At 40.4% G+C, this 18,860-nt stretch overlaps 1 protein-coding gene across 4 annotated transcripts in view; it reads right to left on the bottom strand.

Annotated features, from left to right (window-relative positions):
* The window catches only part of LOC126210071 (speckle targeted PIP5K1A-regulated poly(A) polymerase-like), a 168,003-nt gene that overhangs the window by 62,390 nt on the left and 86,753 nt on the right, over positions 1-18,860 (bottom strand). For 2 of the 4 annotated variants that reach the window (XR_007540603.1, XR_007540604.1), the window contains exon 10: positions 7,186-7,257. The exons of the other annotated variants lie outside the window; for them this stretch is intronic. The gene's annotated coding sequence lies outside the window, so the exon portion shown is untranslated. Of the gene's footprint in view, positions 1-7,185; positions 7,258-18,860 lie in introns of those variants that run through there. 4 annotated transcript variants of the gene reach the window in all.

Genomic DNA, 18,860 nt, shown 5'->3' with positions numbered 1-18,860 from the left:
CCTATTTAGTACGACTTGAGCTGGAATGGGGCATTAAAAATGTAATAAGCAACAAAGAAATGGTGTAGGACTGAACAACTGTTGTAAATGGTAAGATAATTACGAGCAGAAAGCTCAACAGAATAAACAGCATAACAGACTGCAAAAGGGGGTCTGAAGATCTGTTGGAGTGAAATTGCATATGTGCTGCTTTTAAGATCAGGCTCACTGGCTGCAAGTGAAATAAATGCAACTGAATGAGAGAATGAAAAATACTTCAGTACCCACTGAAATTGGAGGTGCTCACTCTGTGCCTCTCCTGGAGAATTTAAGTGCAAAGAACATCACTTTGAAAAATGTAACACGTGGTAGTGGTCTTATGACCAATAAAGTATCTGAGCACAGATTTCAAGAGCACCAATTTCAGAACTTTCTAGAATATATTGGCAACCGACTTGGAAGTCGGTATTATTGCAGTGCAGGTGTACTGGCTTAGTAGGATCCAATCGTCAACTCTTTTTTTTATCTTTTTGGATGAGAGATATATTTACAGAAATGTGTAACACATGTTGCTGAACTGAAATAGCCTTCGTGGAAAAGTTACCTCACAGTCTTTGCCAATACAATCTGAAATTCTTGAACACTTCACTTCTGAGTAGGGATCAACAGATAATGAATTTCATCAACTGTATACAAGCATTCAAAATGACATTGTCACTTTGGGACAGTCGGTTACACAAAGGAAATGCACATACAGCTTTATAATATCGGCAGCCACAGCCTTTCATCTGTTGTTCTGCTTTCCTAGGTTTGCCATTATAAACAGTGTCTCCTATTACCTGATGTACACCCTTGATTCTGAAAGCTTGTTACTGCTAAGTTTCATAACCTTATTAAGTTTTTTAATACTTTTATTCCTTCATCTGCATTCAGTTTCCACATGGACACACATGTCCGCCCAGCAGCTTAATTAACTTCTACTTCTTGCTTCCTGATTTTTAATCTTCCATAACTGTTCCTTTCTGGGGTTTTTTATGTCTGCAGTAGTGGGACTGGTTAACGGGTTTCGTTTCTCACGCAGACACTATACTGATGGTATCTAATTTTATGCTCCTAGTATTACCTTTCAGTTGTATTTATTACAGTAACTACCGTTCTTTATGCCACAGTGCCTCATCCCCCTTCCCCTTTTCATGGGGTTGTGTTCTATGAATATGAATGTTTAAGCCATCTCTGTGTGCTGACCTATGTGACACTACACTACATACTTCTACTCTGTTTTATTTTAATTCACTATCCTTAATTTTTTAAATATATAAGGATGCTTTCCTTTCTATGTACAACCACATGAGGGTGCTGCAAATATGGGTGTGAATAAATCATCAATTAACAGCTGTTTATGGTTTTATTCAAGTTCAAATCACCATGAAGGAAATGCAGCTCATTTTCCAAAAATACATTCACTGAAGGACTCTGATATTAATACAGACTTTGAACGCTAGCCTCCTACTCAATGTAATCTTTAGGAAGAATTCCAATTTTGATTTAACAAGGTGATAGTGCTAGAGGTTGTTTTTCATGTCTGTATTCTGTAAATATCAACGAGACTTGAGCTTGTCTGAACGTAAATGACCAGTTGTGTGGCAAGAAATATAAAGACAAATTCTAGATTTCTACAAGTGTTTTCCTCAGAATCAATTTACTAGTTTATACAAGATGGCTGCAGGTATAATATTACTGATTGGTTTCCTGTTCAACTTAGAACAAGTGTTTCCAACAATGAGAGACAATAAAATGCCTCTGATGAGAATCGGTCAGATTAGGATCTGAAGTGCACACTATGTCTACCACACACACACACACACACACACACACACACACACACACACACACACACACACACACACACACACAACTATTGCACTGAATACAGGCACTCTCGTAGAACGGGGGAAAATAATATAACGAAGTATGTGGGAATTGGTTAAAAATTGTTGCTTATGTAATGTCTGACTAAATAAAATGAGAAATATGTAATTACTTAATAGTAAATTTTATGCTTAGCTTATTTGTCTGATTTATAGCAGTGCAACCTCATTTGCAGGGACTTGCATGTTTCTGGCTCCAAAATTAATTAGCCTGAGAAATACACGGTATCTGCATCATTCCATCTCAAGTCTCCTCACAGCTCTCTACAAGCTACCCCACATTGTTACGATGCTGTGGAGGAGGCACAGCGCTCGCTGCTCACTGGCTCGGGCTGCTGTCTACTCGCAGAGTGTGTTGACTGAAAAGCCCTGCTCTGTGTTATCTCAGAGTAAGTTCTGTAGAGGAGGAGATCACTGAAACCGCCTATTAAATTAGAACTACATCTCAATCAAGTCTCAAACACAAAACCCCACTTTTTGCGGGCAATGTTCTTATTGACTGAGCTTTCCAGGCACGACTGTAGCCTGTCCCCACAGCTTCAATTCTATGAGCACCTCTCTCCTACCTTCCAAACAGTGAGATACGTCTTTAAATTTTCTGTTTTTAATTTAACAAGGATTAAGATCTGGACAACTCAACAATAGCTGAAAAAGTACGTGCACATGTCTGCAGTCGCAATTTATTTATTTTGTCTAGAGGCTAAGGGTTTCGGTACAGTATGCCATCCTCAGGCCATCCCCTGGCACGCAGTCATCATAATTGCTTCCCAAGTAGATGTGTCAAACACTGACGAACCTTCTTGAGAAGGAAGTGTGACAACTGTGTCCCAGGGGATGGCCCCGAGTTGCTCGGTTGGTTGGTTGACTGATTTGGTGGAGGGCCCAAACAGCTAGGTCAACGGACCCATGATCTAACATGGCAGAAATCAAGAGAGGAACAACACAAACAGCACAGTCTAGCCAAGGGAAAGCAATAACGTGCAACCAAAGAGGGAAAAGAAACGCCAGGGCAGCAACAAGAGGAGGAGAAACCACTTTCGTGAAGAAAACAGAACAGACTTAACTGTGCAAGGGTCATCCGCTAAAACCCGAGACAAGGAAGGTGGGAGGACATATTTAGTGTGAAGGACCAAAATGCAGGGGCAGTCCAGCAAAATACGGATCACCGTGAGGGGAGCCCCGAAACTACAAATGAGAATCTGTTCATTTCGGAGTAAAAAACTGTAGGTCAACCTAGTACGGCCGATACGGAGACGGCAGAGGACGGTAAATTCCCGCCAGGACAGGTCGAGGGAAGAACGTCACTTGGTGGGACAGGATGGCCCGAGGATGGTATCGTGTACTGAAACTGGTAACCAGTAGGCAAAATAAATCTTGATTGTAGACAAAAACGTATACCAGGCAATTCAGAAAGTAAGGAACAATAGGTTGCGAAATGGAAACCACTGAGAAAACCTGATGAAGCTTTGCACAGTGTTGGGCAGTGTCACTAGTATGCCTGTAGATAGCGTCACATCACTCTTGTCAGTTCTGAATGCACAGCGAGTGCATAAAGATGCCTAGAAAATAGTGTCTCCCAGCAAGTACAGGTGCCTGCCGAGAGATTGTCAGATTTCATGAAAGCCCGCATAATGTAACTGTTGTGCAGTTGCTTCTTCGTGACTATTCTCAACTGTACACTGCAGGGCCAATGAAAATGCTCCTGCAGCATATTTGGTGCAAAGTGTGATCATCCAGTGTACAGCACGGACGTGGCTACCTCTGATTTTCATCTCAGCTCAAGTGAACCATTGACTACGAAGCCAACACTTTGGCACACACAACGAGCAGCAGTACAGCACAGAAAATTGTTGGAAAGCACAGGAGGCTGCCTTCTACAATGAGGGTGTTGGAAAGTTTGTACAACACTACAACAGATGTCCAAGTCGGAACGGCGACTATTACAGAAGTAAAAGTAAGGTGCAACTAACTAATGCAAACCTAACAGTTTTGATTTTCACTGTGGTTTCCATTTCGTGACCGATTATTCCTCAATTTCCGCCTAACCTTCGTAGTTTTTTTTTTTGTTGGTACTGTGTCTGACACTATTCCACTGACAAAATGTGGGGAATATGTTGACAAAAGTTGTTTTAAGAAAGGGTTTGAATTCTGCTATCACACTGAAGCTCTCCTCATTAACATCTTTTATCGAAAGAACTGAACCAAGCTGTCTGAAACCTACAAGATAATGCTGCTGATGAAATAGGGCGTGAAGTGCCAAATATTAAGACGACACCAAATGCACAAAAGTAACACATCCTTGTCTGATAGAACTACATTTTATAACCTCCAGAACAATTCCCAGAGGGTGATTCATTCTGCTGACAAAGGTAATGCCACTGTTTTGCTACTAAGAGACATATATGGTTCAAATGGCTCTGAGCACTATGGGACTTAACATCTATGGTCATCAGTCCCCTAGAACTTAGAACTAGTTAAACCTAACTAACCTAAGGACAGCACACAACACCCAGCCATCACGAGGCAGAGACATCTATGTCAAGAAGAACAACTTATTTGAAGACCCAACATATTATCTCAATACTGACAAGAGCTCCACTGCCTGTGTTCAAAGAAATACTGCTTTGCTTCTGAAATATACCTCTCTGTGCAAGGAAACTACAACAGACTGATGAGTTTCAGATCTGTACCTTCCAAATTATACAGGTTTCCCAAGCCCTACAATTTAATATAGAAACAGAATAGTGGTCCAGAACAAAATGGAAGTCATAAACCACACTTGCAGCAGATACTACAAATGTTAAGTAGTAGACCAATAGTGACTAAAATAGGTGGACCTACTTATTGGTTGGTCAAACTTTTAGCCTTGATGTCGAGACCTTTTAATGGTAAATGAGAACATTGCACCCGTAACTCAGCAGATTTTAATAGTAGGTTAACAAATTTGAAATTTAAAAGTTCTGATTTACTACTGACATCGATGTCATCTCCTTGTTTACCCGATTAGTAACAAGTTTTACGAAGACACAGCTGCATTATTTAAGCAGGTGCTAACCTCCACTTACTTTCTATTCCATAACCAACATTTTGAACAAACTGATGAGGGCACCATGGCTTGCCCCCTCTCACCTGTGTCACCTGTGATAGCTAATTTTAAATGGAGGATTTTGGAGAAAATTCACTCAATCTTCAGTTTTAAAACTGACACTGTTCTGGAGATATGTTGACACATTCACAGTTTGGCCCTGTGTCAAGAGAAAAAGTGATTGAGTTTCTTGAACATCTTAACTATTCATTAAAATCTCAAACTTACCTTGGAATAGTAAATTAATGGCTGTCTACTGTTTTTGAATGTAATAGCTTGACATAAGGAGGACGGGCTTTTAGTGCACTGCACGTACTGTAAGCTCATCCTTACCAATTTATACTTTAAGGTGTATAGCTGCCACCATCTCTTGCAAACTATAAGCATACTTGAAACTTTCGTATGTAGGGCCCATGTAGTACCTGACACTCGATAGCTTCTACGGTGAAATGGTTCATGTGAAAAATGTATTCAATAAAACTGGATACGCAAAACATCAAAATAGCTCTGCAAGCAAAAATGCCGAATGATCAAAGGAAGAGCAAGAAGAAAGAGGTGTAAAAGCAACGGACTTTCTACAGTATGTGGTAACGTTTCTCCAAAGACTGCCAGAATAGTCAGGATGCATGAAGCGGATGTGATCTTCCTCCCACTGGCCAAAATGGCAGCTCTTCTGGGATCTGTTAAAAATGATCTTTTACAAAGGGCAGATATATATGAAATTCCTCACAAGTGTGGAAAAAAGTTACATAGGGCAAATAACACAAACAGGACAAGAACATTGCATCGAACACCAGTAACACACACGCCTTCTGAAGTCCAACAAGTCTACAGTGGTTGAACACTGCCCATTCCCTAGATTGCAGAAAAGTAGATACTCACCACAAACCCACTCTATTGGGATTTGGTGATCAAGGAAGCTATAGAAACGTAATTAGCAGACAACCTGATCAATTGAGACAAATGTTTCCAGCTCAACAAATCATGCAAATCACTGATTTTGTGTGCACACCCAGAGGAACTATCTTTCTGAGTCTTCAATAACTGGCATTTCAACATGTGCTGTCCATTTTAATAATCAGCCACATAGTAAGCACTGTGGATTTGCTGACTTTGCATTTTCTTTGTTTCAGCCTCAGATGCATTAAATTTTATCTTTGACTGACACTCTCATTGTCAACAGTGTTATCTCTGAGGCACATGTGATTACTCAACAGTATCGTGTCAAGTGGTTTAAATTCTGCCAGTGACTCACCTCTAAGATTATTGTAAGGTTTTTTATGAGCTGAAATATCAGGAGAGGAAATATTACTATACCAGGTGCACATCCAAAAGATGATGAAACATAATTTCACTGTCCGTATGTAAATATAGAAATACTTTAAATACAATAAGAAGCTGCCTTTATCCTTCAACCCCTACTAAACTTTTAAATCAAATATGATTTTCAACAACTACAAAAGTTCGACAATGCCGATAATCATTAGAACACAATCCACATACAAAATGTTACAAAACTTTGAAAAAAGAAAACTTAAATGCAGCACTTCAGATTCATTTTCTCCTGCAATAACTTAGAACTTTACATACATTTTTAATTTTTTTTTAAATTCATCTTCCTTTCTATGAGATTCCTGTTCTATACATATGTACATAGCCTTTCCCAAAATGAAAAGATTCAACACTGCCATAAAAAAATTCAGTTTCTCCAAGAAACCAAGCTTTATGTTGGGCAGTAACTTTTATGAGACTAATTGCAGAATTACATTATTTTCTTCCAGCAACATTTTAACAATTTTGATATTAACCAATGGAAAACTTAAAAGACATGACCATATATACAAACAGAATCAACTAATATAATATACTGTGCAGTGCCCTAAGTCAACAAAACATATTATACATTTTCTTTGTTGTCTTCACTGTCATATGCACAAACTTCATACTGAAATTTTGTGGTTGTTTGCCCAAACTTGTTAGGGCTGAATACTGCCATAATTTAAGCCCTACTAATGCAATCAGCAAAATCACAATAGACACTTATGTGCATCAAGTATAGTGCCTTAAATAAATTAATATATTATCATGAATACAGATATGTTTCGATACCATATGCTGCTTTACATGTTACGTGCAAAATCAGAAGTGGTTAGGGTAGATTATATGCTATTGTAGCTGGAAGATAAATGAAGTATCACACAGTCACAAGATGCTTTGGTGCTCGGCTTGACCAAAAAACAAAATTGGAAGTCACTGGTGCTGCACCTTTAAACAAAGAAAAGAAATATTATGAGAACAAATTTCACAATTGAGCCACAAAAAAGTGCACACACTATCTGATCAAAAGTATTTAGACTCTTCACTGTAACGCAGGACTGTTCAACAGACTAGTATGAAATGAAACAAGGAATGTTGCATTATCAGCTGGGAAGCAGCAACAGAAAAAACAAGTGGGAAGCATCAACAGAAGAATGGATTGGGGAGGGGAGCACAGTGTCTCTGAATGTGGAAGAATTGTTTCAGATTCACTGATGACATCTTCGTGATCTACAGTGAGGGTGATGACACCCTATCCACATTTCTTCAAAATATCAACACTTCCTCCTCATTCACCTCACACGGTCCTCCTGAACCCAACAAGCCACCTTCCTCGTGTTGGCCTCCACCTCGAAGGGGGTTATATGAGCACTTCAATTCATATCAAACCTACCAACCACGAGAAATACCTCTAATTCGACAGCTGCCACTTGTTCTGTACCGAGAAGCCACTTCCGTACAGACTAGCCACCTGTGGCTGTCACATCTGCAGTGATGAGCGGACACTCTCCAAATATTGAGGCCTTCACAGATGGAAATTATCCTCCCAACCTTGTACAGAAACAGATCTCCCGTGTCTTATCTCTTTAATCACCCCCCCCCCCCCCATCCCAACATATGGCCACTAAGCAGCATTCCCCTCTTGACTCAGAACCACTTTGGACTGGAGCAGCTGAATCACATTCTCTCCCAGGGTTTCATTGTGCCCACCCACTATCCTTCTCACCTCTCCCAAGGTGGTATTTCACAGCCCTTCGAACCTACATGATATCCTTGTCCATACCTACTCTACCCAACCCCTTCCTCATGTCCCATATCCCTGCAATAGACCCAGATGCAAAACCTGCCCCACGCATCCCCCCCACCACTACCTATCCCAGTCTGGTCACAAGTATCACCTATTCCACCGAACGCAGGGCTATCTGTGAAAGCAACTGTGATTTAAAAGCTAAGCTACAACCACTGTGCTGTGTTCTACACGGGTACAACAATCGACTAGCTGTCTGCCGCAAGAATGGCAACTGTCAAAACTGTGGCCGAAAGACAGCTGGACCACCCAGTTGCTGAGCATGCTGCCTTACACATTCTTCACTTTAACGGCTGCTTCACAACCTGCACCATATCTGTATCCTTATCAACATCAGTTTTTCTAAAATGCGCAGGTGGAGAACCTCCCTGAAATGCATCCTACATTCACATAAACCCACTGGCCCCAACCTTCGTTAGTAGCTGTCCTTCACACATCAATCCCCTTCCTTGCTTCCACTCCAGAATTTCAGAGCCTTCTACTCCACCAGCACACCTTCTAGTCTTCAGCCCCCCCCCCCTCCCCCAACCCACTTCTTTCCTTATAACTTCCCAACTGCACCAAGATGCCCCACCCTGCCCCTGCGTGTTTCCATGAGCAGCACTTTACCATCCCTCACCCCTACACTGCTATCCCTTCCCTCCCCAGCCCAGCCTCCTCCTCCTCCTCCTGACCCCCACCACTCAGACTGCTCCTCCGAACATTCAACGTTGCTCGCAGTCTGGCCTCAGTGAGCAGAGACAGTGGTCGTGTGTGTGTGTGTGTGTGTGTGTGTGTGTGTGTGGCCAAAAGCTCACATATTTAGCAGTCTTTTGTTGTGCATGTCTGCAACTGTGCATGTCTGTATGGTGAGTAGCAACCTATCATTTCCATAATATTGTCAAATCAACAACTGTCATTTAGACCTTCCAAATCAGTGAAGTGGAAACGCGAAAGAACAATCACAGCTAAATCAAAACGAGGCAGACCTCATGTAGTGACTGACAGGTCCTTCAAGCATTACCGAGGGTGGTTGTAAAAAATTGCACAAAACCAGTGAAAAGAATCACTCTTGAGTTCCAAAATGCTACCAGCAGCTTCACTAGTGCAATGACTGAGCACAGAGAGTTAAAAAGAATGGCGTCAATGATCAAGCACCTCCCTATTAGCCACATACTTCTATACCCAGGTATTAAGTGATGCTTCAGGTGGTGCATTAAGGGAGGCCCCTAGACAGTGGATGACACGAAACAAGTTATCTGGAGCGATGAATCAACTGTACCCTATGGCAATCCAATCAAAGGGTCTGGGTTTGGCAAATGTATGGATAATGATAGCTGCCATCACGTGTAACGCCCAACAGTGAAGTATGGAGGAAATGGTGTTATGGTATGGGATTCTTCTCATGATTAGGATGTGGTCCCCTCACTGTGCTCGAGAAAATACGAGGGTTGTTCAATAAGTAATACCCCACATTCTTTTCCTCAGAACATATTTATTGTTAAAAGTCAGAATTTGGTGACAAGTTACATAACATGTCTTGTCCACATCCTATTTTTCTACGTAGTCTCCATGACGTTCTTTGGCTGTACACTAAAGTTGTGGAAGGGCATGTACTCCCTGCTGGTAAAAGCTATGGTCCTGTACGTGTAGTCATGTTATCACTGTGTGACTGACACTTGTCACCTTCAAAGTGTGTGCCCTGTGGAGAATCTTTAAGCGACCCAAAGAGCTGGAAGTCTGTGGGTGGCAGGTCTGAACTGTAGGGTGGATGAGGCAATGAAGTCCAACCCAATTTGGCTATGTTTCCCTGGTTTATCAGAATTGTGTGTGGGCATGCATTATTGTGGTGGAGCAAGATTTCTACTGGATTCTTGTCCAATCAAAATCGTCGGAAATGGTTCTCGAGTTTATTTAGAGTCTTCAAGTATGCCTCCGAATTAATGGTTGACCTTCTTGGCATCACATCCACGAGAATCACACCATCAAAATCCCGGAAGACTGTCCCAGTAGTGGGGGTTGCGTTGAATTTCTTATCTTGTGGTGAATGAGGATGATGTCACTCCGTGGACTGCATTTTTGTTTCTAGCGCATAGTGGTGCACCCAGCTTTCGTCCCCTGTAACAATCCGTGACAAAAGCCTTTGCGTTGGTCTCAAAACACTCCAACAATTCAGATGAAATGACCTTTCTTTGAATCTTGTGGTCCTCTGTGAGCATTTGTGGAACCCACTGTGAGCACCTCTTTGAATATCTGAGGGTCTCTATCATTGCACACACACTTCCAAAGCTGACCGACAACTGTAGAGCCAATTGCCGAGTTGTGATGCTCCGGTCGGCACGAACAATGGCATCTTCACGATTCAGCATGTCTGGAGCAGTGTCTGTGACAGGACGTACCAAGCATGGGTGATCACAGAGCTGTTTCTGCATTTCCTGAGGCTGTAACTTTCTTTACCCATCACCCAGCTGTACTCCTATCAACTGCAGCATTGCCAAACACTGCACACAAATGTTTACGGATGTTTGCCACAGTTTCTTTTTCTGCACACAAGAATTCAACAATAGCATGCTGCTTGTAACTTGAGTCATATGTAGACGCCATTTTGATGCTATACTACAGCTCTGCAACCTGCCTGAACAGTTCGAAACTTAACTGGTGCACATAATAAGCAACAAATGTGAATCATCAACAAGGATGCTTGTCTACGTATATTAATGGCTTTTTTTTTTTTTTTTTTAATGTGAGGCATTACTTACTGAACAATCCTTGTAAACGCTGAAATACATAGATACATTTCACCGAAATGTGTACTGTGTACAGCAGAAGAACAGTTCAGAGTTGAAGACTGATCATATTGGCATAGCAATGCACACTGTAATAAAGCAGCATCAGTGAGGCAATTGTTTGTGGAGAATAACATTTCTGAAATGAACTGTCCTGCCCAGAGACCCAACCTGAACCCAATTTAACACCACTGGGATGAGGTAGCATGTTGACTTTGCTCTAGATCCCAGCATCCAACATAATTATCTCTGCTGGTTTTGGCCCTTGAGGACAAATGGGCTACCATTCCTCCACAGACATTCAGACACCTCACTGAAAGTGTCCCAAGCAAAGATCAAGCCATCACAAAGGCGAAGGGTCGACCTCCCTCATTAATGTCCGCTAATAAGTGTCTGGATACTTTTGAACAGATAGTGGAATAATACACAGGTCTACGTCTAACAAAAATAGGAAAGCCAAACATTCAATGCAATACAGACAAAATAGACTGCCCTTACAGACTGACAACATAATGTATGGAAACCAATTACAACTTTCACCAACAAGCATTAGTTCCTACAGACAAAGCAGAGAAGAAATGGGACTACCCAGCAGTTCAGGAGACTAGATGCTCATTACCAGCACTCATAACTTCTTCATTCAGGGAAAATGGTTGTTGCCCTAAATTCCATTGAGATTATAAAAGACAAAAAGTGTGGGAAGCCATCCATTCTCTATCCTGGCTCGTGTATTCTGCACATTTCTTCAGTTAGAATTACAGATCAATATCACTTACGTCCGTCCATTGCCGGGATACTGGAAAACATTCCAAACTCGACATTACGGTATTCCTGCAGGTATAGAAGCCCCATTGAGGGAACTGACATGGATTTATAGAAAAACACCTGCAGAAGTACAGCTTGTTTATTCACACACAGCACACTGCAAATATTATCGGGTGGCAGTTACAGAAGCAGCCAGAAACATTTGCATCGTGTAATGGGATAATATCTTTGGATACAGCATGACAGGAAAATGGTTTTTTTTTTTTTTTTTTTTTTTTTTTTTTTTTTTTTTTTTTTAAGGAGAATCATTTCGACTTATTGACTCTTCACATTCAAGAATACCTTTGGGGTTTGATGACTGTTTCAGTGCATTAACCCACAATGACTCACGTCAATGTATTTGAGAACTGGCAATTGTGATTAGCTGTGATCATTCCACCATTGTGTGACATTGCAATCTGGAAGGTTCACAAAATCAAGTCTATGGGAATTGTATGCCCTAAGCCAAAATCATAAAAATTACTGAATGGTCATAAGTGAATTCTGCTTGCTCACCATATGAATTGGCTCATGAACAACACCAACCATTACTATCATTCATATCCCGTATCATTACTGATGGCTGGAAATGGTGTCTCTATGCTAACATAAGGGGAAGAAAAGGAAATGGTTGAGCCCAAACAAAGCAACAGCTACCCTTATATAGACCTGTGTGCATCCACAAAAGATAATGTTAGGCATCTGGTGGAACAGTGACAGTGGGGTGTACTACGAATTGCTTCTCCGAGGTGTAATCATCACTGCTTACACTTATTGTCAACAACTGATAAGTCTTGCAGATGCAGTCCAAGAACAAACAGGAAGACTGTGTGAAGTGATGCTACTCCACAATAACACACGCCCGCATTCTGCCAGACTGACAAAAAACACTATACAGTAGTTGGTTTGGGAAGTCATTCCACACATACGTTATTCACCAGATCTTGCAACCTCAGATTTTTCAGCTTTTCTGCACTCCTTTTAACAACCTTCAAAGAACTTTCTTTCTAGATGAAGATGTGCTCCAAACATGGCTCAACAAGTTATTTGCCCCAAAATCACAATATTTCCTACAGTTGTGGAAAGAAAAACTTACCCCAGTGTTGGCAGACTGTTGTAAATAGTGAAGGAGAATATATTATTGATGACTGAGGTCTAGGAGTCTACAGATTACCTCTAGGAAACTTTCAGCTATTTATGAGAAATCACGAGGCATTACAAGAAGAAACAATAGTTTGTGGAGATTTCAGTGTAGATTTCTTAAAAGATACGAACAGGAAAACTGAACTAAAATTTTTATTTTGGTGTTTCTGCCTAATTTAAGTAGTCAGGTTTCCACCTTGTGTGCAGCAAAATAATGGGACACTGACCGGTAACATTTTCTGATCATGATGCACAATTAATGGAAATAAACAGTACAGCACCTTACAATCCAGAGTCAGGTTCATACAAAGCAGTGAGGCTTACTAATAAGACCAATATAGCGTGTTTCAAGAGCAAGCTAAGAGGGATGGTATGAGATGAGGTATATGTAGAAAGAGATGCTAATGTCAAATTGAATTTATTCCTTTGTAAATTCGTGTCAATATTTGACAGTTGCTTTCCTAAATTATTATCCAAAAGATCCATTAAAAAACCAAGATGATCATGGAAAACTAAGGGAACTAAAATCTCATGTAAATGGAGGAGGGAAATTTATGTAAACATCTGAGTAAGTAAAAACTAGACATTACTTGCATGCTACAAAAAATACTGTAGTATTTTATGGAAAATCATTAAAATGACCAGAAGTATTCATGTCCTGAAAGAAAGAAATAATGCAGATAATAAGATTAAAACTACATGTGGGGCATTGTCAAACAGGAGACAGGGCAGCCAGTGTACAAGATTCGTAACAATTAGACTTAATGACAATGCTATGATTGATAATTCACAAGTTTCAAGCACTTGTGACAATCACTTCCTAAACATAGCAGCAAATATAGGACTAAATGGTTCAGTTGAAGAAGCAAGAGAATATTCCACAAAGCTTTAAGCAACTGTTCACCGAAATTAATAAAATTATGAAAATTCTAAAAAACAAAAGTTTTTATGGGACTGATGGAATTTCAAACAATTGTAAAAAGTTGTTCCAGCTTAATAAGTAATGTCCTTAGTGATATATGCAATGAATCACTGGCACATGGAACTTTTCCAGGTAGGTTAAAATATGCAATTAGTAAACCACTTCATATGAAAGGTGACAAGACAGACTTAAATGATTATCATCCAGTTTCCTTACTGTTCATGTATTTCCAAAATCATCGAAAAAGTAATGCACTCGAGAGCAGTCATATACTGAAGTTGAAACAATTTACTTCGCATATCATACTTTGGATTCCAGAAAGGTTTCTCATCTGACAATGATATTTATACATTCACTGGTCAAACAGTACAAGCATTAAATAATAATTTATCACCAGTTGGTATTTTCTGTGACCTCTCCAGTCTTCGATTGTGTACATCATGATACACTCTTAGAAAAGCTCAAGTTTTTACGGAACTGATGGTTTTTCACACAGCTGGTTTAAATCCTACTTGACGAATAGAAGTGAAAGGTTGTGCTGAATAATTCAGACACAATGTCAGAAAATTTTAGTGACTAGGGTAAAAAAAAAAATAATCACAAAGGGAGTCCTACAGGGTTCAATGTTGGGTCCACTCCTATTCCTTATACATGTGAATGATGATCCACTTAACAGTCAACAAGCAAAATTGGTACTTTTCACATTTCTACTTAATAATACTGTCCAGAATAATTTTGTGGGGTAATACATCACTTAGAAAGAAAGTACCGATTGCACAAAAGCGAGCAATGAGATAATATGTGGTGTTCATCCACAGACATCATGTAGGTATCTCTTCAAGGAGCTGGGCATTTTAACTGACCTATCATGATACAATTGCAAATGTAACTCATTATAAATAATCCATCACAGTTTGAGAAGAACAGTGAAGAACGTACCTACAACACTAGAAGCAAGAAATTAACCTCTATTACTCATTGTTAAAGCTGCTGGAGGTTCAGAGGGGAGTTGAATATACAGCAATAAAAATTTTTGATCATTTGCCAATAACATAAAATGTCTGACAGATAGTGAAGCGTGTTTTAAACCTAATTTAAAACCATTTCTCATGAACAACTCCTTCCTATTCCATTGACGAATTTCTACTTAGAGAGAGAGAGAGAGAGAGAGAGAGAGAGAGAGAGAGAGAGAGAGAGAGGGGGGGGGGGGGGGGAGGATGACGACAAGGAATAAGAGGAAGAAGAAGAAGTAGTAGTAGTAGTAGTAGTAGTAGTAGTAGTAGTAGTAGTGTTCATTAATGTTACCACTAATCATATACACATCCTGTAAATTGACTCTTTCCATATAATTTCAATAAAAGACTAATTCAAATGATCTACAGAACATGTAACAAACAAACTAACTAAACAATTTCCTTCCATTCTGCCCTCTCGTTTACCTTCCTTCTCTATCCACTGATTCCTAGGGTTCTAATGTTTTCTTCCATGTCACCTAATCATCATTTACACGGTCGGCATTTTTATTTTCTTCCTGTCGGTTTCCACAGGAAGGTTTTCCTTGAAGTTCTCATGTTCTCCAGCCTTAGGGTGTGCCCCAGCTAGGCTATACTTTTAATTATCTTTACAATATCAAGCTCTGTACAAGAGAATCCAACTCAGAATTGGTCCTAGCTCTCCAAGTACCATCATTATTTCTAATCCCTCAATAAATTTTCCACCGTATTCTTCATTCAAGTCATCAGTGCTGATTAGCGTCTGTGCTTCATATTCATATGTATCCAGTGTCATAATCATAACCTTATACAATGAGGGGAAAAAAATCAAAGTACCAACAAGGAGTTGTACAGCATAAACAAAAGTTGGTAGGTTTATTTCTACATCTGAAAAATGACGTCTATTCAAATTTAGTGTCAGTCCAACAAGAGCCACTATGAGGATGCAATCAGATTTGCTTTATATACACACTGTAACAGTCATGAGTGTTAGTTACCTATGAGATTGGACGTGGCAAATGATGTTAACCAAGAATCCCTTTAAGGTGAGAAAGATGCCATTATCAACATCTCAATGATTTGAACAAGGCCTTGTAATAGGGCTACAACTAGCTGGATGTTCTTCTGTGATACTGCAAAAAGACTTAACAAGAATGAAGCCACTATACATGACTGCTCGCAACGGTGGTTAAGGAGAATGTATGATAGCAAGAAGATTGGTCTCCGGATGGCTACGTGGCACTTCCGAGGGTGAAGACCGTCGTGTTCAGTGTATGGCTCTGGAACATCTTACTGCACCTACAGCAGCAGTTTGAGCACCAGTTGGCACAACAGTAATATAACAAACTGTTACAAATGAGTTACTTCAAAGACAGCTCTGAGCCATACACTCTGTAGTGGGCATCCCATAGACCCCACTACCATGCGACTTCAGTGGTGTCAATCGTGAGCTCATTGGCACGCAGGGTAGAAGTCTGTTGTGTCTTCTGATGAAAGCTGGTTCTGCACCAGTGCCAGTGATGGCACAGTATTGGTTGGAAGGCGGCCAGTTGAGAGCCTACAACCAACCTGTCTGTCTGCTAGACACACTGGACCTATACCTGGAGTTACGGTCAGGTATGTGATTTCATATGACAGCAGTAACACCCTCATTATCCCACATACCTTGACTGCTAATTTGTTCGTCAATATGGTGATTTGATCTATTGTGCTGCCATTCATGAACAGCATTCCAGTGGGTGTTTTCCACCACGATAATGGCTGCCCACATAATGTTGTTGCAACCCAACATACTCTACAGTGTCGACACATTGCCTTGGCCTGCTCAATCACCACATCTGTCTCCAATCGAGCACATATGGGACATCATCGGACAACTCCAGCGTCATCCACAAACAGCGTCATCCACCACAAACAGCGTCATCCACCACAAACAGCGTCATCCACCACAAACAGCGTCATCCACCACAAACAGCGTCATCCACCACAAACAGCGTCATCCACCACAAACAGCGTCATCCACAAACAGCGTCATCCACAAACAGCGTCATCCACAAACAGCGTCAACCTTCCATGCATTGACATACCAACTGCAACAGGCATGGAACTCCATCCCACAAACTGATATCCAGCACCTGTACAACACCATGGATGCACATTTGCATGCTTACATTCAACATTGTGGTGGTTACACCACTTATAGATGAACCAGCATTTCACATTTCCAATGGCTTATCTTGCACTTACATTAACTTGTACTCCTGCAATGTTAATCACTTACATACGCTTGTTACCTAGACAAATGAATTCCTGAAATTTGATTACTCTACCTTTATTTTTTGTTGTTGCAATGTTTTCCCCATGGTGTATATAGTCATTTTGAGCTGTCTATTTACCATTTAGGTGTCCATAGCTTTTTAAATGTATGATAACACCTATTAGCACTTAAAATGTGGGCTTTTATTTCAGTGCTCATGGAATTTACTTTATCAAGAGTAGCTCCTACGTATTCAAAATCTTCTTAATGCTCAAAATTAAAACCTTTTGCTGACCATTATCCAAGTTGTTGTTGTTGTGGTCTTCAGTCCTGAGACTGGTTTGATGCAGCTCTCCATGCTACTCTATCCTGTGCAAGCTGCTTCATCTCCCAGTACCTACTGCAGCCTACATCCTTCTGAATCTGCTTAGTGTATTCATCTTTTGGTTTCCCTCTACGATTTTTACCCTCCACACTGCCCTCCAATACTAAATTGGTGATCCCTTGATGCCTCAGAACATGTCCTACCAACCGATCCCTTCTTCTGTTCAAGTTGTGCCACAAACTTCTCTTCTCCCCAATCCTATTCAATACTTCCTCATTAGTTATGTGATCTACCCATCTAATCCTCAGCATTCTTCTGTAGCACCACATTTCGAAAGCTTCTATTCTCTTCTTGTCCAAACTATTTACCGTCCATGTTTCACTTCCATACATGGCTACACTCCATACAAATACTTTCAGAAATGGCTTCCTGACACTTAAATCTATACTCGATGTTAACAAATTTCTCTTCTTCAGAAACGCTTTCCTTGCCATTGCCAGTCTACATTTTATATCCTCTCTACTTCAACCATCATCAGTTATTTTGCTCCCCAAATAGTAAAACTCCTTTACTACTTTAAGTGTCTCATTTCCTAATCTAATTCCCTCAGCATCACTCGACTTAATTCGACTACATTCCATTATCCTCGTTTTGCTTTTGTTGATGTTCATCTTATATCCTCCTTTCAAGACGCTATCCATTCCATTCAACTGCTCTTCCAAGTCCTTTGCTGTCTCTGACAGAATTACAATGTCATCGGCGAACCTCAAAGTTTTTATTTCTTCTCCATGGATTTTAATACCTACTCCGAATTTTTCTTTTGTTTCCTTTACTGCTTGCTCAATATACAGATTGAATAACATCGGGGAGAGGCTACAACCCTGTCTTACTCCCTTCCCAACAACTGCTTCCCTTTCATGTCCTTTGACTCTTATAACTGCCATCTGGTTTCTGTACAGATTGTAAATAGCCTTTCGCTCCCTGTATTTTACCCCTGCCACCTTTAGAATTTGAAAGAGAGTATTCCAGTCAACATTGTCAAAAGGTTTCTCTAAGTCTACAAATGCCAGAAACGTAGGTTTGCCTTTCCTTAATCTTTCTTCTACAATAAGTCGTAAGGTCAGTATTGCCTCACGTGTTCCAGTATTTCTACGGAATCCAAACTGATCTTCCCCGAGGTCGGCTTCTACTAGTTTTTCCATTCGTCTGTAAAGAATCCGTGTTAGTATTTTGCAGCTGTGGCTTATTAAACTGATTGTTCGGTAATTTTCACATCTGTCAACACCCGCTTTCTTTGGGATTGGAATTATTATATTCTTCTTGAAGTCTGAGGGTATTTCGCCTGTTTCATACATCTTGCTCACCAAATGGTAGAGTATTGTCAGAACTGGCTCTCCCAAGGCCGTCAGTAGTTCCAATGGAATGTTGTCTACTCCTGGGGCCTTGTTTCGACTCAGGTCTTTCAGTGCTCAGTCAAACTCTTCACGCAGTATTGTATCTCCCATTTCATCTTCATCTACATCCTCTTCCATTTCC

This window comes from Schistocerca nitens, chromosome 10, assembly GCF_023898315.1.
Source record: "Schistocerca nitens isolate TAMUIC-IGC-003100 chromosome 10, iqSchNite1.1, whole genome shotgun sequence".
Classification (NCBI taxonomy): Eukaryota; Metazoa; Arthropoda; class Insecta; order Orthoptera; family Acrididae; genus Schistocerca; species Schistocerca nitens.
This window is presented reverse-complemented; position numbering and strand designations above follow the sequence as displayed.